This window comes from Pipistrellus hanaki (genome assembly GCF_964339955.1).
Source record: "Pipistrellus hanaki genome assembly, chromosome: 11".
In the NCBI taxonomy this organism is placed as follows: Eukaryota; Metazoa; Chordata; class Mammalia; order Chiroptera; family Vespertilionidae; genus Pipistrellus; species Pipistrellus hanaki.
This window is the reverse complement of record NC_140513.1, coordinates 43,777,512-43,800,672: the sequence shown is the minus strand read 5'-3', so window position 1 is coordinate 43,800,672 and position 23,161 is coordinate 43,777,512. Positions and strand designations below refer to the sequence as shown.

At 38.9% G+C, this 23,161-nt stretch overlaps 1 long non-coding RNA gene across 1 annotated transcript in view; it reads right to left on the bottom strand.

Annotated features, from left to right (window-relative positions):
• Window positions 1-2,920: 2,920 nt before the first annotated feature.
• Window positions 2,921-23,161, bottom strand: part of LOC311630503 — an 84,863-nt gene continuing 64,622 nt past the window's right edge. Inside the window, exon 2 of the long non-coding RNA XR_014796388.1 lies at window positions 2,921-3,043. This is a non-coding gene — a long non-coding RNA (uncharacterized lncRNA). The remainder of the gene's footprint in view (window positions 3,044-23,161) is intronic.

Genomic DNA, 23,161 nt, shown 5'->3' with positions numbered 1-23,161 from the left:
AAGATGGTTATCAAGCACCTAATATATATAAACAGTGGGGTTTGAACCTACACAAAACTTATGCTGTTTCCTGCATATAGTATGAATTATTGCACCTATGCATTTTATGAATTATTATACTCAACATATAGTATGTGTTATTGCATTCTTCAGCCACATGTGCCGATTTTCTCCTTTAAATTATGTTTCCCAAAATTTGGTGTCTTTCTTCAAACACATCATGATTATTCTGGCATCTATGTGTATGTGGTCCCCTCTGCCTGAAGTGTCTGTTTTCCTCTGCTGGACAATGTGTTGTTCCAGGTTTTGGCCCATCGCAGCACCTAGTATATGCTTAGGAAATGTTTATGGAATGTGTGAGTGAATTACTCTTTCATCCCCAAACGGAGTTATTTCCTTCTCTGTGCTGAGACCCTCTGTGTGCATCAGTCGTTCCCTTAGGTTGCCCATTATCTCTCTACCTCTGCCATTTTTTGTTGTTGTTGTTGTCACCACCATATCACATTTATTTTCCCAATGGCACTACTATAGCTGGAGGTGCTGAAGGTGACACCACAAGATTTCCTCCTGCCTTGTAGTTTCCCTCCAGAGAAATGTCTATTTGCTTGTTCCTTCCCCATTTTTTTTCTGGAAGAAAATCCAGTATGGGCCATTTACCCAAATATACCTTTTAATGCCTCTATTTAAAAATATTGTTTGGACATTTGAGTTTCTGAATAAATCGGGAAAAAAAGTGTTGGTTTGTCCCATCCCCTCTCCCACCTCCACCGGCCTGATACATCCTTGCTGCGAGGCCATTTCTCTTGTCTCTGAGATATTAAAGTAGGCGTTGAAAGACATGGCATCCCGCTGAAACTGGCTTGGCTCAGTGGATGGAGCATCAGCATGCGGACTGAAAGGTACCAGGTTCTATTCCAGTCAAGGCCATGTGCCTTGGTTGCGGGCACATCCCCAGTTAGGGGTGTGCAGGAGGCAGCTGATCAATGTTTCTAACTCTATCTCTCTCCTTTCCTCTCTGTAAAGAAAGGGAGAGAGAGAGAGAGAGAGAGAGAGAGAGAGAGAGAGAGAGAGAGAGAGAGAGAGAGAGAGAGAGGCATGGCATCCTGTGTTCCCGCTGCATTGCGCGGGGTGGGCCTCAGACACCTGTCGGGTGGGAGGGGCATCTCTGGGCATCGACAGTCTCGCGAGAGGTGGTGAGGCACCCGCGAGGCTCCTCGCTGTGGAGGGCCGTGGGCGGGCACAGGCGTCGCGTGGGCAGAGCAGCCTAGGCCTACAGACTGTCCAGGAGTTGGTCTGGGGCTGGGCTGCCGCCCTCAGGACTTTGCCTTCAGGCTGGGGTGGCATCAGGAGCCTCAGGCGGCCTCTCCCCGTGGTGAGAGGGGCCTGGGGGAGGCCTGGAGCGCGTGGGCCTCCTGGCGGGGAGGAGGGGGCAGCGAAGCGGAAGTGCCCGCTGCTGGGTGGACAGGCCTCACCACACACACCGGGCGTCGACCTCCGGGAACTCTGCCGGGACACGCCCCGCTTCCGGTTCAGGACACCGTGGATGCCACCGACGCCAGTTACAGACGCTGGGTCTCCACAGACGGATGGCACTGGGAGCTGAGCACCGGGCGCCCGTGGCCCTCGGCGATGACTTTCCTGCGGACACGCCGCCTGTCCTCACACAGCGCCCCGGCTTTGGTGGCCCACAGAAGCCCACCTCCCTGCTGTCCATGGTCCCCTGAGGCCCCGCCTGCACACACCTGGTCATAGCGTTGAGGACGTTGGGGCCGGTGGACCCCCAGCACCAGATCCTGCGGGCCTCGGCCAGGTCCCACGCCCACTCTCGGCCATAGCGGAGCGCCTGGTGGGCGGATACCTTGCCCTCGGCGGTGTCCCCGGTGTCCATGCTGTTGGGGAAGGGCCGTCCCTTCCTTCATGCACAGTCCATGGTGCTTACTCGGGGACTTGGGGCACAGCACGTTCGACTTGGAGCAGGCAGTCTGGCAAGGAGACGGCCAGGACGGATTTCTTGATCGCGATGCAGGCGCGGTTCTTCCTCAGGACCTTCGGGCAGATCTCTATATGCCGTGGCCCTCCCCTTCCACCCCTTCTTCAGGAGGAGTGCTCCCCTGGCGTGGACAGCGGCCTCAGACCCTCCACCAGCCAGCTTGGGCAGGCAGTCCAGGTTTTTGGCTTCCATGGAGACCCTAAGGACAGGAGGGCTCACGCTAAACTTTACCACCTGCAGGTTGAGAGTGTGCTTGAAGGTGGTAAGGATGCCAGTCTTCCTGAGGCACTGGTCTGTGCCCACCAGGGCCGCCATGATGTTCCTGAAAGACACATCCTCTAAGGAGTCTACATGAAACCAGACAGATTCTTAAGGCTGGCTCTGTTTATGCTTATTCTAGCAAGATAAACAGAACAGTGCCTGAAATATAATAGGTGCTCCACACATTCTTGTTGAATTGATTTGGAGCTTTTATTCACTCTTGGGCATCTACTTACTCATTGCACGTAGGCACCTGTGCGGTCTGTGTACTGTCCTCAAATGCAGGCATCTCTATGGTGTGGTTTTTCTAGCTTAACATGATGTGGTTATCCAGGGCAGAAGTCAGCATTCTGCCAGTGTTCACGACCAAGAGGTATACTCAGCTGCTTACTTTGATTTAGACCCTTGTTTTGAGCTCTACATTTTGATTAGTTCAAGATGAAAAGAGCCTTTGGAAATGCAAACTCTATGGGACCATATTTCACAGATAGGAGTTTTTTGAATTTCAGCAGCCTTTGAAAGTCTTGAAGTAGTCCTGTGCATTGTGGGATCTCCAGACCAGGTAAGTTCTTTTCCTTCAGCGTATGGGTTCTGGGCTATGGGCCATACCACCTCCTACTTTTATTTTTATTTATTTATTTTTTGAAAGAGATTATCAGAGATAACCTCTTTTTAAAAAAAAATATATTGATTTTATACAGAGAGGAAGGGAGAGAGATAGAGAGTTAGAAACATCGATGAGAGAGAGTCATCGATCAGCTGCCTCTTGCACACCCCCTACTGGGGATATGCCTGCAACCAAGGTACATGCTCTTGACCAGAATCGAACCCAGGACCCTTCAGTCCCCAAGCCGACGCTCTATCCATTGAGCCAAACCGGTCCCGACACCTCCTACTTTTATATACTAGGGGAACCCAGGGCTTCCTTGAAAGGGAAGATACATTGTCAAGAGCAACTTAAAAGGAGGTAGGAGAGCATAGTTGTTAGGAGAATCGATTTTGGAATCAGCATTGGGTTTGAGTCCCAACTCCACCCCTTATTAGATGTGCAGCTTTGGACAAACCTACTGGACCTCTCCTAGCCTTTGTGATAATATCTGGAATAGTGGGGATAATAATACCTATGTTACAGGGTTTTCATGAGGATTATGTGAGTGAATAAATATAAAAAAACAGCCCAGAGTAGGTACTCAGTAGCTGTAACAATCATTCTATAAAAGTTCAAGCTCACTGAGGCTTTGGCACCTTAGTTGGCTTAAGTGCTTTTTCTGTGATTGTTGTACATACAAGCCCTTTGCATCAACAACTGACAGTACACTCTCACCCCCTTTCTTCCCACCTGCTCCCTCCTTGAAAAATCCAGGAGTTTAGCTTTTCCAAATGTGTGTCCTGAGGCATTTCTTCCATTCTAGGAGCAACTCATAACCCCAAAGCTCTCTAATGACATTTGGGAAATTTTTGTCTATTATTTCGTTCAAATACTTTTCCTGCCTTATTCTTACTCTATTCCTTCTGGGACTCCAATTACACATATATTAGACAATTTCATATTGTCCCTCAGGTCCTGGAGGCTCTTTTATCTTTTACCAACATTTTTTTCTCCTCTTTCTGATTTTAAGATAATTTTTGTTGATCTGCCTCTAAGGTCACTGATTCTCCTGCCATTTCCAATCTGTTGTTAATTCAGTGAGTTTTTAATTTGTTATTGTCTTCATGCTTTGTCAGAGAAGATCTATGGAAAGACCAGGGTGTTTCCCAAGCCATTTTAACTTGGCAGGACTCAACTTAATTTAAAAAAGTATTTTTAATTAAAATATAATTGACATATAATGTTATATTTGTTTCAGTTGTACAACAATGATTTTATATTTGTGTACATTATGATGTGATCACCACAGTAAGTCTAGTTCTATCCTCACCATACATAGTTACACATTTTTCTTCTTTTTTTTGTAATGAGGACTTTCAAGATTTACTTTCTTAGCAACTTTCAAATATGCAGTTCAGTATTAGTAACTGGAAGTTTATATCTTTTGACCCCTGCCATTCATTCCACTTTCAACTTCTGGCAACCACTATCTATTCTTTGTATCTATGAGCTTGCTTTTTTACTTTTATTTTTTATTTTTGAATCTAATTTTTAGATTCCACATGTAAGTCACACGTAAGTGAGATAATATGTTATATGTCTATCTTTGTCTGGATTATTTCACTTAGTATGATGCCTTCAAGGTTCAACCATGTTGTTGCAAATGGCAAGATTCCATTCTTTTTTATGGCTGAATAATATACATACCACATCTTTATTCATCCATCAATGGACACTTAGATTGTTTCCATATCTTAGCCATTATAAATAATGTTGCAATGAACATGAATGTGCATATATCTTTTTTATTAGTATTTTCATTTACTTCAGGTTTATACCCAGAAGCGGAATTGCCACATCATCTGGCAGTTCTATTTTTAATTTTTTGAGGAACCTTCTTGCTGTTTTTCGTAGTGGCAACACCAATTTACATTCCCACCAATTTTCTCCATATCCTTACCAACACGTTATTTCTCATGTTTTTAATAATAGTCATTATTATAAATGTGAGGTGATATCTCATTATGGTTTTGATATGAATTCCCTAAAGATTAGTGTTGTTGAACATCTTTTCATGTACCTGTTGGCTGCATGTATGTCTTCTTTGGAAAAATGTCTATTCAGATCCCCTGCCCATTTTTTAAATTGGATTGTTTGTTTTCTTTGCTGTTGAGTTGTAGAAGGTTTTTAATACATATTTTGTATATTAATCCCTTATCAGATATATGATTTGCAAATATTTGCTCCCATTCTGTAGGTTGCCTTTTTGTTGTTGTTTCCTTCCCTTTGCTACTTTTTAGTTGATGTAGTCCAACTAGTTTATTTTTGCTTTTGTTGCCTTTATTTTGGAGTCAGATACAAAAAAATTATCAAAACTGAGTCTAGGAGCTTACTGCCTATGTTTTCTTTTACAAATTTCATAGTTTAAAGAGCAGGACTCAATTTCTAAACTATGTTTCCTCTGAGGATCTTTCCAGGACTTGGTTATGGGTATTGTTAGGGTAGGTCTAGAGTAAGCTTTACTCTGTTCATGCTCTTTAGTTTTAATGCATGCATAGTCCTTCCGGTGTCTTAACCAATGCCCAGCCTTGTTGAAAGATATACATATTTGAACATGGTAAGCAGAAAGCTCCTCAGAGTGAAGAGACTCAGTAGTCTAAGGTAGGAAGAATAGTTAAAGAACCCTAGGCTAGAAGAAGCCCCAAATAGGGCATGGGGAGTGGATGATACATGGAAGGGGGGAAGGTTAATGTCTTTGTGAAACCTAGCTCTGATGGTTGGCAGAATAAAAATGAAATTTTATTTGGAAAAAAAAATGAACTCTAACTATTAGAGTAGCTTGAAAGTGAAATGCCAAGGAAGAGAGAGAGTTTATTGTTTTTAAAGGTAACTAAATAAAGGTTAAGTGATCCTTGTAGGGAATATTGAGGTGATGATTCACATATCAGATGAGGATTGAATTTAAGACTTTTATAGCTCCTCCCAATGTGGCATCCTTTGGTTCACTGAACTTAAGTTGTTTTAGCAAAAACACTAGTCATTTATTCATTATAGCACAGGAAGGGAATTCTCCTATATGTGTGTTATGGAAGGAGTATGGTTTGTAGGCATAGACCTGATTTTGGATCCCTGATCTGCCATTTTCTAGCACACTTTTTGAGAGAACTAAGTTACTTTTCCAAACCTCAGCTTCATCATTTTAAAAATGAGGATGTCCTGAGATTGTTGTAAATATAAAGTACTTGAGAGAGTACTAGGAATACTTGTCATTAATATTAATGGTATTGTCATTTATTATTAGACAATTTAAATTTTTTGATTATGTTATAAAGGAATTATCTTAAAAATATTCATGGCTGCACACAAAGCTTTAGCCACAAAAATGTCCATTATGGTCCTACTAGAGGCCTGGTGCATGAAATTCGTGTATCAGGTGGGTTTCTCAGCTTGGCCTGTGCCCTCTTGCAGTCTGATAGCTCTCGGGGAATGCCTGACTGACAGCTTAGGCCTGTGGGGAGCAGGTCTAAGCTGGAATTGGACATCCTTAGCACTGCTGCTGCTGCAGAGGCGGGAGAGGCTCCTGTCACCACCACTGCGCTTACCAGCTGTGAGCCCATCTTCTGGCTGAGCAGAGTTCCCCATGTGGGAATGCACTGACTACCAGGGGGCAGTTCCTGTGTTGAGCATCTGGCCTCTGGTGATCAGTGTGCGTCATAGCGACCCATCATTATACCATTCAGTCGATTTGCATATTAGCCTTTTATTATATAGGATAGTATATATTTATATATATATACTTTTTATTACTATAATAAGATAACACTCTGATGTTGTTTGATAACCAAAATACCTCCTGAGTATGGTGATTGTGGGGAGATTTTATTTTTATTCTCTCTCTGTTGTCTTCTCCTTTAACTCACTACTGAGAGTAAATATGTGTTATTATAAATAGTAAAGAGGTAAATTATCATAAAGCATGTAAGGAAGGAGTTGATTTCTCATTCTCAGGGGTAGTTTATCACTAGTTGGATCCTGGGTGCTGAGGCAGGGGAGGTGCCAGAATCAGATGAGATTAGTGGTGGATTCTCTTAAGGTTTTTTTTTTTTTTTTTTTTTTTTTTTTTATATCCTGAAACATTTTATGTGGTCAATGAGTAGTACAAATGGTAAGTGCTGTAGGAGATTGAAAGATGGTGGGGCTCTCTGGATGGATTTGGGGAAGAGGTGAGCCTTGCGGGCCTGGAAAAAGAATTGAATTTTCTGGAATTCTTGACCAGGTCAGAAGTCCATGAAGGTGTCTGACATCTATGTGAGTTCAAAAATGCAACTATTGGATATCAGGTAGCAACTTCTTCTATCTTTGGGTTTTTGTAAATCCCTGAAATTTTTATTTACAGAGGAAAGCTGAGGAGAAACTAAGTACAGAAAATACAAGAGGTTTCAAAAATAGTCCTGCTGTAAAACTGCAATAAATGATACCCTAGCTGCTCTCAGTTCACTGGGTACAATAAACTGTTCCTGATATATGTCAGGAGATTTTCCTTTATTTAGAAATTTGAGCCACACTTAAAAATCTCATGTTACATCATCATTTTATAAGTGTTTCTAAAAGGCTGAGGCATCTGCCCTTGTTTTCCGGCCTTCTGCAGGGCAGCATCATGAAACTGGAGCAACTGAACGTGACAAGTGACTTGAAATTGTGATGATGACAGTTATAAACCAATGTTGTGCAACACCATATTAACTGAGACTCAGGTTCCCAATTTGGATGTCAAGGAATGAAAAATCTATTAAGTGATACATTTTGGACAGCACAGTTGTGTTGGGAGGGTGGAAATGGAATGGATGGGAGTGAGATATAAGGGGTAGTGGGAGGGAGGACACACAAGTCTATAGATGTTAACAGCTGGTGTTATAAACTTCTCTAAAAGAAAGGCAGTTCATTACTAGCCTTTGGGCATGTAGGAAGGTAGGAGATAATGATTTAGTTTTGGAAGTAATGCAATGTGTAGCATCTTGCTGTCTAGGGAAGAAAGAAGAGAGTGTTTTGGTTTTTATTTTTAGAATAGGAAAGAAAGAATGACAGAAGGGAGAGAGGGGGAAGGAAAGGAGAGGTAAAAAAGGAAAGGGATGGTGGGGAGAGAAAGAAATTAATTTCATTGCTATTGGTAAACACCATGGGTAATAGTCCTTGCTAAACAAAGCTGGCATTGACATCTTAGAATATTAACATTTATCTTTTTTAAATATATATTTTATTAATTTTTCACAGAGAGGAAGGGAGAAGGACAGAGAGTTAGAAACATCAATGAGAGAGAAACATCAATCAGCTGCCTCCTGCACAACCCCTACTGGGGATGTGACTGTACATGCCCTTGACCGGAATTGAACCTGGGACCTTTCAGTCCACAGGCCGACGCTCTATCCACTGAGCCAAACTGATTAGGGCTAACTTTTATCTTTATATGGAGTCTCTAGAAAGTTATTTTCCAATGAGGTTGAGTCCTGGCTTAATGAAGAGTATTGCTTCTAGTTTTTTGGCAGCATTGCTATTGTTTCAAAAGTGATCCTCTCCCATCCCTAGCTGAAACCCAAAAATAATCCAGGCCCAGCAACTTTGGTTGACTACAAGTGTGGATCCCCTAACCCCCACCAAAGTAAATGGAGGAAAATTTGTAAACAATATTGATACAATCTCTGAACACTGTTGGGCAGTAACTGGTTAACCCCAAAAGACCACAGCTTCTTTTTTTTAAAAAAAATTGTTGACAATATTACAGATGTGCCCCTTTTCCACTCACTCTTTATCCCCCTCCACCCAGCCCTTGCTCTACCCCAGGCCTTCACCACACTTATCTATGTCCATGGGCTATGCAAGTATATATGTAAATTCTTTGGTCAATCTCTTTCCATGCCCTGCCCCACCCCCCTCAAATCTGTCAGTTCCATTCATCCAAGCCTCTAATTTTTAAAATTAGATTCCACATATAAATAAAATCATGTGATATTTGTTTTTCTCTGACTGGCTTATTTTGCTTAGCCTAATAATCTCCAGGTCCATTGATGCTGTCACAAAAGATAAGAGATCCTTCTTTTTTATAGCTGCATAGTATTCCATTGTGTAAATGTCCCACAGCTATTCACTCATCTACTGATGGCACTGGGCTGTTTCTAGAATTTAGCTATTATAATAACACTGCTATGAACACAGGGGTGCATATATTCTTTCTGATTGGTGTTTTGGGATTCTTAGGATGTATTCCTAGAAGTGGGATCATTGGTCAAATGAGGAAACTCCATACTGTTCTAATTTTTTGAGGAAACTCCATACTGTTTTCCATAGTGGTTGTTCCAGTCTGCATTCCCATAAGCAGTATACCAGGGTTCCCCTTTCCCCACACTCTCGCCAATACTTCTTGTTTGTTCATTTGTTGATGGTAGCTATTCTGGAAGGTGTGAGGTGGTACTTCATTGTAGTTTTAATTTGCATCTCTTTGATGATTAGTGATATTGAGCATTTCTTCATATATCTCTTGGCCACCTGTATGTCCTCTTTGGAGAAATGTATTCAGATCCATTTTAAAAATGGAATGTTTGTCTTTTTGTTTAGTTGTATGAGTTCTTTATATATTTTGGAAATTAACCCTTTATCAGATATTTTATTGGCAAATATGTTCTCCCATACTGTGGGATACATTTTCATTTTGTTGATGGTTTCTTTTGCTGTGCAGAAGCTTTTTATTTTGATGTAGTCACTTATGCTTATTTTTTCCTTTGTTTTTGTTGTCCTAGATGTATTGACGAAAATTCTGCTACATGAGATATCTGTGATTTTACTGCCTATGTTTTCTTTTATGATTTATATAATTTTATGACTTACATTTAAGTTTATTTTTATTTATCCCTTTTGAATTTATTTTTGTGTATGGTATAAGTTGGTGGTCTAGTTTTATTTTTTTTTGCATGCAACTCATACATAGTCTTTAGTATATTGAGGTATGATCCTCTATTCCCATTTTGTTGAGAGTTTTATAAAAAATGGGTGCTGGATTTTGTCAAATGCTTTTTTTTGTGTGTTTATTGATATGATCATGTGATTTTTATCCTTCATTTTGTTTATGTGATGTATCCCATTTACTGATTTGCAAATGTTATACTAGCCTTGTATCCCTAGAATAAATCCTTCATGGTCATGGTGTATGACTTTTTTAATGTATTGCTGGGTCAAATTTGCTATATATATATTTTATTTTATTTTATTTTATTTATTTATTTTTTAAATTTGCTATATTTTTTTTTGAGGATTTTAACATCTATATTCATCAGGGATATTGGTTTATAATTTTCTTCTTTGTAGTCTTTTTATCTGGTTTTGGAATTATTAATAGGATAATGCTGGCCTTGTAAAAAGAGCCTGAAATTCCTCTTGAATTTTTTGGAATAGTTTGAGGAGGATAGGTATTAGCTCTTTAAATATTTGTTAAAACTCGCCTGTGAAGCTACAGAGTAAGTTGAAGGAAGAAAGTAATAAGGTCAGGTTGGAAATAAATGACATAGAAACTAATAAAATAATACAAAAGATCAATGAAACCAAGAACTGGTTTTTTTTTGTTTGTTTTTTTTTTAAAAGATAAACAAAATTGATGAACCTTTAGCCAGACTCACCAATAAACAAAGAGAGGACTCAAATAAATAAAATCAGAAAGGAAAGAGGCAAAGTAATGATCGACATCACAGAAATACAAAGAATTCTAAGAAAATACTGTGAACAACTATATACCAACAAATTGGACAATCTTGGTGAAAAAGACCACAGCTTCTTTAGTACCAAGTGGGGGAAGGATGGGATTGGCTTGATGCTTTGTGAGTGAAATGATGATTGGCAGCCAAGAACATACAAACTTTTCCAGCAGATTATTGTAAAATATTGGTAGAAGCTGGATGTTCACTGGGAAAGCTTGGACAACTTGGTGGATTTTTTTTAGGAGGTAAATCTTGAAGAAGAGGAATCTAAGAGTGATTAGGGATTCAGGTCTCTCTACCTAGGACCACCGAGCTAACAAAGGTTAAGGGAGGAGAGGCATCTGTTACCATTTAATACTTAACTTTTCCTTAAAACTTTGCCTCTGAGCACAATAATTTTGTGGTCAATCATTATGAAGTGGTGGCTGATTATTCAGGAAATCTATTTTTCTGAAAGTAGATGCTCAAATGGAGAAGATGAAGTCATAGTGCTATTTGAGAAGAGTTATAGGGGACCTTTGGAGATCCTTTGTGGACATATAAATCTAGAGTTCATTTATACTTTCAAACACCATAAAGGAATTTTAATGAAACTGGAGAATTGGAATTCAGGAATGTTAAAATACAGCCAGGTCTGAGCTTACTTTTAGAAAGCATGTTGTTCTCAACCTGTTAGTGATTAGAAGTAATTACTAAACAACTTCTGTCGTAGGCCAGGGTTCTTCAGTATTGCCTTAGAAGTCCCATAATAAGCAGTTCAGTTAAGCAGAGATACCATTCCCAAAATCTAGATTGATTTGCTCAGCCAGGAATTAGGAAAAATTTTAGTCAATAACATTAAACTAGTTAACATAAAAGGAAAATTAAATTTCCAAATAACTGTAAATGTTATTGAAAACTAATGGGATTGCAAAAAAGGTGAATAAAAATACAATCTGTTTGGAGTTTAAATTTACTAGCAAGCTTGTTAAACATTTGTTTCTTAAACTTCCTCTTTGGAATGCTAATGCGAAGAACCAAATGCAATGAAATCTCAGGCCTGGGGTCAAGGAGAGGCTTAGGTTCTTTTTAGTTCTTACTTCCTCAGATGGAGCATGACAACCTCATGACAGGCCATCATTTCGTTTCTGAGAACCCAAGTTATTTGCACTGTTTAGGTTTTGCTGTTTTCTTGGCGAGCCTTATGAAATTCTCTTAGGAAAGAAAACTGATAGAAAGATGGATTAAGTATACAGTCAAAGAGTCCAGGGAAGGTCAAATTTTGCTACTTGAGATGCTCTTCATTGGGCCAGAAATATTAATTAGGCAGTAGTGACACCACCTGGTCTTCTTGGGAATTTTCACTCAATTAATTGGCTGGAAAAATGATGCACTATGCAGATGATGTGTTACGGAGTTGTACACTTGAAACCTGTATGGATTTATTAACAAATGTTACCATCCAAAATTTAATAAAAATAAAATAGTTTGATTAAAAAATGAATGAAAAAATGAACAAATTTTTATTGCATCTATTGAAAATGCAGTTGGCAGAGTAAAAGCTATATAAAAAATGGAAGAGCCCTGAATTTGAGGAGTTTATTAACTGAGTAATATATTTAAAAAAAACATATATATGCCTTCTCTACTTCACCGTATACCACAGTGCATACTCCAGAAATTCTGATTTAGGAGATTAAGAGTGGGAGTAGGGTCTTGGTACTGTACATATTTTTCTAGAATTTTGATGATCACTTGGGTTTGAAGAGTGATTCAGGGGAAGACTCTGAAGAAATACTCAATATATGAGAGTATTAAAAGAATTTAGAGTAAGTGTTAAAAGAATTTAGAGTAATTAGAGAGGCTTCATGAGGCAGAGATTCTTTTAAATCTGCAAAAATGCAGGTTAAAAATAGGAGATATTCCAGGATTTGGAGTGGAGGGGTGGAGGAAGGGGAAGAGAAGGCATTTTATTCCCTATATATGCTATTTAATAATATCTAATTTTCCAATGTTCAATTTCTATTCTGGATTCTTACAGAATGAACAAAATGTTCTTTAACATGTACTTTCAGTACCTAATGTAATCATAGTTCCCCTGATTTTACTAATTGTTTCAGAGTATGGTCAGAAAAACAGAAATCACTTGTTTCAAATAGAATATCAAATAGAGGGAATTTAATACAAATCTGTGTCTTACTGGTGTTGGGAGGGATGAAAGAGCTAAAGAGAGCAAGCTTAAGTAGCTAAAATGAGAAAGAGTGATACTGAGATTAGTATTAGTGGAAGAACTGCCAACTCTGGTACTGGGGGGATGAAATGCAAGAGGACTTGTTATCAAAGCCCAGCACTATTGCAGGATTCTAGTGGTTCTATCGAGCCAATGCTAGGAATGTAGAGAAGATCGTCTCCTTGGATAGGGTTGGGACAACTGAAGAAGGGCAGTTATAGCAGAAGTTCGGAACACTGACAAGATGCAGCTACTTCCAGGAACACCAGTAAGAGCAAAAGTGTATGAGAAAGAAATAATGGTCCTTTCTCTTGCAGGAGTATTTTGTAAATTCCAAGCCACAGTAATACAGTATAGATGGAAGAAGGTGGGCCTCAGGCTGGGATTTGTATCTGTGCTTAAACACACACACACACACACACACACACACACACACACACACACACACACGATTCTATCCTTTGCAATACACTGTAACATGTATTGAATATTGGCCCTCTTTTTTGTACTTACCTTTTGCAAAGGTAAAATGACATCTTTTCTCCAAAGAGTAAAAAAATGCTTGAAAATACCTTTGTCATCATCAGAGCCAATGTGAATTGACACAGCATGTGAGTGGTGCTGATTGCAGAAGGGGAGGGATGGTGCACACGGAAGTGAAGCAAACAATCATGATCATTTCAAGGTCCACTGCAATAGCAGAAAACTATCCAATGGAAATGAATCAACTCTAGGCTCTCAGACCCTGAAATCTCATAAACTCAAAACAGCTTATAAGCATTTACATGTTTACTCTCCAGCCTCTAGATAATTTGCACTGAAAGAAGAGACCACTGTTGTCAATATTCCAAAATGGCAGTTAGATTTGGTTTTGCAACATGTTTTTATCTTTAGTATTTGATTTTGGGTTTAATGTATTCTGAAAAATTACAACATTTAAATAACAATAACATAGCAGTGAGAACCTGGAAATGATATCTGACTTTCTCATTATACCTCTTGATTTCTCCTCTACATGTTCAAGAGTAGGAGGTGGTGGGTGATCTTCCATTGTACCAACTAGAATCAATCTCTCTCTCTCTCTCTCTCTCTCTCTCTCTCTCTCTCTCTCTTATTCTGTCTCTATCTCATATTTATAATTATTGTATCAATTTCATAGAATTGATGTAGGATTGCTAGATAAACTACAGAATGCCCAGTTGAATTATAATTTAAAATAAACAACAAATGTTCAGTATAAGTACATTTTAAATGTTTCAGATAAATAATAAATAATTATATTTTGAACATGCTTATACTAAAAAATTATTCATTGTTTATCTGAAATACAAATTTAATTTTTTTTGTATTTTCTAAACCTAGCAACTCTGATTGGGAATTATATGAGATATTATATGGGAATTATAAGTGTATCTGCCACATAGTAAATGATAATTAAAATGATTTTATAATCAATCTCCTACAGATCTTAACAAATAATGACAATAGCATTTGCATTTTACTTTACTCCTTTTGAAAGCCTTCTGAAATTCATGATTATTCTGATCTTAAAGGCTCTATGGTATCCCCATTTACTAGATGAAGAAATTAGGCCTCCTAAACTTAAGTTTTACTGACTGTGGAGTATGCTGTACAATCTATTGCCTTATAGACATGTGATATTGAATATTGGTGTCATTTCCAATCATTGCAGCTATAAATATTGAAGTGAACATCTAAGCATATTTTTTATAACTACATATGAGCTCCTTAATTTAGAGACCATGACTGTTTTGTTTTCCCCTTTTCCAACCAAAAATACTGCTCAGCATATATTTCCTGAATGAATACAATTTCCAGATTATTGCTAGATTCTTCTAATAATGAAAATAACAACAATAATATTAATATCATCTTATGATTAACCAGGCACATTCTAGATGGTTTACATTTACTGATTTTTCACACTACTTAGTGAAGTAGGTAACATCATTACCCCATTTTATGGATGAGCGATTGAACCCACAACCCTTTGGAATATTGGCCAGCTCTTTAACCACTGAGAAGACTAGCCAGGGCAGTACCTAATAGTTTTTAAGTTGTGTTTACTTGATTCAACAGGTTTAACTTTCTTTTTCATATAGCTTAAAGATGATATTTCTTCTCTTATAAGGTGTATATTTATATCCATACCCTTTGGCATATTAGGACTAAACCAACCAATTGAATGAGTCCTGGTGTAATTTGCTGCAGATGGCTTACAAAAATCAAGTTTGCTTGTCTTTCAGTTTTGTGGTTGGACCTTTGGCTTATGAGATTTAATTATAAAGAGAGAGTAATACTATGTTAGTTTTCTTTTGTGATTTTTTTCTGTTGCTGTTTTGGTTAGAAGGAAAGCATACAGGTCCAACATTTTAAACCAGACATTGTAATCTATTGCTTTTTCAAAAGCTTTACCTAGAAAGGTAGCTTCAGCCTCTGAAAGTTCTCATTGGGTCCTCCTAATGCTTAGATAACGGACACCGAAAAAGATGGAGTATTTTTTCTTTCTGAATCTTTCCCTGATGACCCCTATCTCTCCTAACATTTTCGCCTGAGAGGAACCCTTTGCCCCATCTTCAGGGACAGTCTCTCCTTCCACTAAGATTATGCCTGAGAATATACAAGGAGCAAGGCTAAACATTTTCTTTAAAGAAAATTCAGATTGCTAATTCAGTTGTTGTGACCAACAGTAACAAGGCTTTATATTGTGACTATTGTTTTAGCATATTTCACCACCTTTCCTATATGTGACTTCAGCATCCATGTGATACCCACAGGTTAGGTACTCTTTCCCTTTTCCAGATGAAGAATTGGAGACTAAGAAATTAAGTGGTCCACAATCACTGAAATACATGTAGCTGGGCCTGGAACCTAGTTATTCTAACACTTGCTGTCATGATCTTTCCACTTCTCCTGAGTTATGAATGCCTTACTGTCACAATGAGAGAGCTAAGTACTCAAATAGTCATTTGTCTTCTCTCAAGTATTAGTATTTTAGGAGGTTCTGAACTTTCCCACTCATGTTAGAATGTTGTCAGTTGGGGACAGGAAACTCTTGAGTATTTGCTTTATATGTACAGATTTTTTAAAAAGCCAATAAGCAATGATATTCTGCTACTGTAGAAGCAAACATTCCCTTAAAAGGGGCTTGCTGTCATATTTAGCTGGCATTTCTCATATCCTCACACACAAAAAGCCATGTGTCTTCTGATTATCTTTTGTGTCTGCCACAAGATGGTACCCTTGCACAGCCTAGAGAGAGCATGGGTCAGATGTGGGAGAATTCAGAGAATCCAACAGAAAGGAGATTAATCTTAGGTTAAATGTAGCTCAAACATAGAAGAAAGCCTGCCGTTAGGTTCCAAAATATACCAAAGTTGGCCTTCATTAAAGGTAAAAGGACATCTGTAATAATAAAAGCATAATATGCTAATTAGACCAGACAGCAGAATGACCTTTTGGATGTCCTTCTGGACGACCTTCCGGACGAAGCCAGGGCTGCGAGGGCCGAGCCCCTTGCATGAGTTTTGTGCATTGGGCCTCTAATGTATATATAATGTCCTTTGATATACCTCTTTTTACACCTACACTCAGTCTCACTCTAATTAAAGTCAAGGGTCTATTTGTTCTACAAGAATGTTATGATCTCCTTCACTTCTACTGAAAGAGAAATTTGGGAGTTGATTATGTTTGATTGAAACTCCCCTTTCCTTTAAATATAGGACTGTTGCTTCTTTGTAGAGGGGTGACTGTAGGGGTCAGCTCTCCAGAAAGGATTTGAAAATTCAGTTTTGCAAAATGGTAAATGACCAAGAATAGTGTCTTATGTTAAGATGGAATTTGCAATGAAGTTCAAACAGAAAGAGCAACCACAGCATGTTTATAATAGTGAAAAGTTAGAAGTAATACAAATGTGAAACAATAGGGAAAGGAGTAGAATCACTGTAGGGATGGGGAAAAGTAGGTTTATAGTTGTGAGTATGTAAGACACAGTTAAAGCTATTGTAATAATCATCACCTGCATGTCTTTTTCCATATTAATAACTGTAAGCCTACTTATGCCCACCCCTGTATATAAAAGCACACTGTTGCAGATAATAATTAGCAAGTTGCAGAAGATTATTTCACCACATGGGAAATGGGAAGGCTTTGCTGCCAACAAAAGTCTCATTTCTATCCTTGTGGTGGGGGAGATGAGATGCTTGGATTGACAGCCTCACCAGAACCACACAGGGTAGGATAGTTTCCAAAGAAAAAGATGCCAGGGAACAGATGCTCTGTGTGAGCTTGGCCTGAATAGGCCTAGCTTTCTTTAGGGCCTAGGATTGGGCCTGTGTGAGATGTTCCTTTAGGGCAGTGGTCAGCAAACTCATTAGTCAACAGAGCCAGATATCAACGGTACAACGACTGAAATTTCTTTTGAGAGCCAAATTTTTTAAACTTAAACTATATAGGTAGGTATATTGTTATTAACTTAATTAGGGTACTCCTAAGCTGTCCTTTGCTAAAAACTCAAGGAGCCAAAGAGCCTTATGTGGCTCTCGAGCCGCAGTTTGCCGACCACTGCTAGGGCAAGGGAACATCTGGCCCTCGGACTATAGAAGGCCCAATAAATTATTTGGCCTGGCCTTGCCAAGGCATTAGAGATGAGTTGAATGTTTTACCAAATATAGCAGGCTAATTTTTAAGTCGGTAATTTTGTATGGTTCTCGAATGATATAAATATCCAGTGGCCCTTGGCAGAAAAATGTTTCTCCATCCGTGCCTTGGAGACTGGTCAATAATTGTTAGAAGTCCTTTCTGTGCACTCCCCAATATTGGTTCTTTAAAAATATGCTATAAGTCCCAGATGTAACAAAGACCGTTTCCTTTCTTGTTTATGTACATTTGAATGGAAAATAAAGAAAAGTGATATCTCAAATATATATATGCTATGAGGTGAGGTGGAAGTTTTTGGATAGCCAAAGTAGACGTTCCATCATTTTGCTTTGGAGGGGTGATAAGAGTAGTATGTGGGACATAGAGGTTTTTGCAAATCACACCTATTGTTTCAGAGGAGGGCAGTTGTTCCAACTCATTTTATAACTGCTCTTGGAGCAGACATACTTGCCAGTGATGGCATCTAATCAGAAGGCAAAATTATTGAGGCATTTTCAACAGCTAGATCCTCTTCTGTATTTCAACAGAAAAATTAAATAGCAGAGATATACATTTGGGCAGAGATTTCTAATATCACATGAATCCCAAAACCTGCTTTATTCACTGTGAGTTGTAAAATATATTATTAAAAAACCGCATACACGTGGTGCAAATTGTTCAATAGTCACAGCTCGAAAATTTCATGTTTTTCCCCCAGATAAAGAAAGATCATTTAATTTTACACTAGTGTTAGCAAGTCTTCTTTAGATCCAAAAAAAGAATTTGGACAGGGGTTCTGCATAAAACTCATGTAATTCAAATTCATTGTTAGTGTGAATTGAGTTGGATTTCAGAAATGTAAGCAGCTTCAACAGTTTGTCATCCTATAGCAGTAGTTCCCAAATGCCTGTTTGTGTATCACCGTTATCAGAGTCACAAGAAAGAGCTTTAAAACCCACCCCACCTCCACATTTTGATTCGGTACGTCTTTGGTGGGCACAGAGAACCTCCAACCTTACCCAAGTGACTCTAAAATGCAATTGGGTGGAAACTGCTGATCCAGACCACAGGGTGTGGAAGCTGGCAACTGCTCATCTTCCATATTTAATGCAATGTTTGATCTGTGATGTCCAAGAAGTGTTCTGCATTCCCCAGATTCACTATGGTACCAGGGAAGTGCAGTTTTATGTAAGTAAGCAGCATTTCAAAATCCATAAATCACAAAACCCCATGTTTTCATGTGCTTGGAACTTAGGGAACACAGAAACCTCTTTCCTAGAGAGATGACTAGCTCTGAGATGTGGCATTTAATAATCCAACTTTTTTTTTTTTTCTGTCTGGTATACTTTTGTATTCTGTGAACATTTATCTAATATTACTAGTATTAGTCATTGCATAAGGCAATGAGGTAGATAGAAATAACAGCCATCATCTTTAGCCCTGGGAATTTACTATCCATTAAAGGCTGGAGACAGTGGAGTCACATGGGGCGATATCTGCCACAGTGGTTGGGCTGGGAAGAACATGGGTGAAATAAGAAAAATAGCACCAGATTTTTTCAAGGGCTAGGTAAGCTTTCATAACTATAACATCTTTCCCAGTTCTTGACTCTTTTATTATGGTACTCTAGGAAAATTATTTATTGCTTTGTTTTCCCATCACCAACTATTGCATTGTGGCCAACGTCATCATTACAAAACAGCAATCATCCCACTATACCTTTCTTTATGCTTTTCAGTGGCTCCTCACTTACTATAAAATGTTGAGAAAGGTGACTGGAGTGTTCTGATGTAGGAGAAGTTAGTCTAGAAAGAATTCACAAAACTCAGCTACACATGGTCCTATGCTTGATTTAATTCTCTGCTGTTGCCATCTTGAAATTTTTAATAATTTTATCTTTGAATTTCTGATATGTAAGTGAAGTCTGATGGAACGTTGGAGCATGAGCAGAGGATAAATACACAGCATGCATATTTGCCACTGTTTCTTGCCATCATATTCACATATAGCATTTGTGATGTCCCATGAGTACAGGATTCTGGAAAGTCTACGTGCATGGGAACCTATGAAGACTCTAAGCAAGCACAAGTTGAACATATTACACCCACAGTTGAGTAAGCAGATAGCTTAGAGAGGCCACTCTCCATTTGAACCAGAATTTGCTTTGAATGCAGAATGAAAACAATGACATTCTGAGAAATGCAAATCACCACATCCCTGGATAGCCAACCACAAATGCTGCAGTGATAACACAGCAGGAAAGCAAAGGTAGGGTAACTCTTAGCTCCTTTTCCTCTAAGTTCTTCCTTACTTATCACATAGAGTATGGATAAAATGTGCATATGTCAAGAAGTGAAAATAAGAAGCTGAGCTAGTTTTGTTCAGTGTTCCCACTGTTCTGATAAGAACAGGATACATGCATATCATGTGATGGAAAACAAAGCAATAAATAATTTTCCTAGAGTACCAGAGCTCTGAAATACAAATTGCATAACTACATTGATTCTGAATACTAGTTAAAAGCGCTCGTATTTGCATTTAAATCTGGCATTCCATCATGTAAAGATGAATGATTAAATTTATGGTAGTACTTTAAATTTTTAATTTTTAATTACTTAGAATAACATTAAATAGCACAGTTAAAATTGAAAGATTATGAAAGAAAGAAAAAAGCTTTCTATTTTAGTTCCATTAAGGCACTTTTCTTGCTTTTTAAACAAGGATCCTGCACTTTCATTTACACTGGGTCCTAAAAATTATGTAGTTAGCCCTTCAGAGCAGAAAAGGAACCACTTACTATCCTGATTACTACCAAACCCGAAATTACATTTATAAAGGTGGACACCAGGGAAGGATGTTTTATTCTATTTTGGTCTTATTAAAGTCTAAATTATCAGTTTCAAAGGTGGAATTAAAAACAGGACTTTCCCATCTAATCCAGGGGCCTCTTACACAAGGAACACAGCTTTGACAGAAATGAACCAATGTCACTGTCACCCAGACCTTGTGGAGAGAGAGAAAGACATGTCCCAACCCAGGAGGAATAAGTACTACAGACATCATCACTACAGGCACTGATGCATGCTGATAGAGGTGAGAGGAGGGCATCTTCTTGGGAATGGTCCACCATTGCTGGTTAGAAAAGATACAGCAAGTCCCCCAGCTGCTTCCAGAGGTGTAGCACCAACCCCAAGAGCCAGGGAACACATCTCATTGTGGTGGTCTGCCCCAGAGAAAAGGGCAAAGGGTGTGTGGTCAGAACACTAATGGAAAGTGGCCAGGCATTCCAGTCAGTACATTAACCTTCAAATAAAGAAATCATATAGATTTGCACTTACTACTAGATTTTAGGAAATTGTTTCAAGAAGGGTCCTAGTTTTAACTAATTTAGAAGATTGACAGATAAACAAAAGAAGAAAATCTTGTTGCAAGTGGTATTTGCTTAGAGAGGCCCAGGACTGCTAAGGGGCCAGTTGGAAGGCTGTAGCAATAGTCCAATATTGGATCCCACAGAGAGATTAGCAAGGGCCATGCTGGGGTTGGCAGGATGTTCCAGTGGCAAATCCAGGCAAGAGAAAATCACCAGAACTGCTCTCACTGGTTGGGATTTGTGGACACCACTCCAGTCCTTGGGTCAAGGCGTGTCTAGAGCAACACAGGCCATATGCAGACTCTTGAGGGGGAAAAATTAATTCATATAGGCAGGAGGAGCCTGGGATTTAGGATTGAGGTGATATCCAGTAAAAGAAGTGGGAGGGGATGGGACAGCTCCTGAAAGGGATTGACTCAGTAATTCCAGACAGTGCACCAGGGCTACTTAAAATCCTCCTGTTCCAGTCAGTAAGGATTGGTCTTGGGCATGCACTGAATCAAGAAGTAGGTTTACAGTTGTGAGTATGCAAAACAGAGTTTATTCCTTTTAAAAATGTTTTTATTTATTTTATTGACACTTATTACATAATGTTCCCATTACCCTACCCCCACGCACACACACATTTTTCCCACCTCCACCCAGCCCCTGCCCTCCCCCCTTTGCTCTAGCCATCACTAGATTGTTGTCTGTGTCTATGGGTTTTGCATATACAACTGTATGTTCTCTGGCTAATCCCTTCACCTTGTTTCATCCAGTCCAGTAAGGGCTTTCCGAGATGACTTAGTTATTTTCTTGAAGATAAGAAGAATATAGAAAGGAATTCCTTTTTAAAAAAGGGAAGAACAAAATACCATCTTAAACCAGATAGGATGATTTTAAGAGTATATATTATTTGAGAATAATCATGTCATATGATGTTCTCATTGACCCAAACAAGTAAGAGTTATCTGTGGTTAATTTGGGCTACCTAAAAGGGAGCATAATGAGGTATTAAGTCTATGGACTTGGAATTACACGTGGGTGTGAATTTTGGATTTGACATGTTCTCTCTTAGAGCCTTGGTGAAGCTATCTAAACCTCTTTGAAAAAAAAACACAAAAAAACCTCTTTGAGCTTCACTTACCTCATTATAAATTCAAAATAATTCTTTCCTTGATGTTACTAAATTAAATAGTAAATGTGTGAATATCTAGCCTACTGTCTGGTTCATATTTGGCACACTTCCCTTTTTCCATTCTAGAATTTGCTTTTTCAAATGCATTCTCTCAGTAAATACCTATAGTTCCTGTGTTGGATGGGAAGGATAAAGAAAATACAGACACAGTATTTGCCCTTAGAGAACATTTGGAAAAGCGGCAGGATTTAGCTATTGTGCTCTACCACAAGAGGGAGCTAGTGGTCTTCCATGGTCCAGTAATTTTTTGTTGGCCCATTGTCTAATGACAACATGGTAGCACTGGCAGTTGGCTCAACCCTTGGCCCTTTTCCAGGGACAAGGACGTTATGACAGTTGGTGGTTGGTAAATTCAGTCTCTGCTCTCTGTGCCCAAGCATATGTCCAGGCCCTACTGGCAGTCCTACTCCTGGAGCCTCCAGCCAGCTCAGAACAAAGACTTGGTTTGAAAAAGCCTCTCCCTGTCACCATCGCAATTACTTGAGCGTTTATGCTCAAAACAGCTCTCTGACAGGAAAACGTTTGTGTTCCTCCGGAATGTGAAGGAAGGTTCATGGTTTTTAAAATTCATGAATTGCAGGGAATGGAACGTTCCTTCTCCAAGTACAGGAGAGAAACAGAGAGGCTGTGTCTTCGTGACACCCAAGTTATGGGTCATCTCAGGCGGGAAAATTTAGTCAATCCAATTATTTGGCATGGTATAGACCCCTTTCCTTCTCCTCCCAAGAAAAGGTTGTGCATTTTTTTTCACTTTTCAATTCCAAGAGTACTGAGGGTTAGGCAGCTAGCTGAAGAAATTTGTAGTTTTTTATTTTATTTTATTGTATTTTAAATTATTTGAAGACAATGATTTGGGCTGGGTATATGATTAAAGTAGAATTCAATTGAAAGGTTCAGGTGGCTTGATTTTTTGTTGTTGGTTTAAAGACAGCCAAACCGATTGGAAAATTGTGGAGTTTATCTTTAACCACTTTCTATGTTCTTTAATGCCTCTTTGGGCCCTTTCTTCCTGGGCCCAATACTGTCATCTCCAACGTCCTCACCAAAGCATTTCGAGGACCTCTCTAGCCCTGCCAGTTCTCCCACCTATACTATTGAACAAAATCTTAGAATCTCTGAGTTTTAAACAAAGAAATTTGATATACTGTAATATTTTAATTAGAC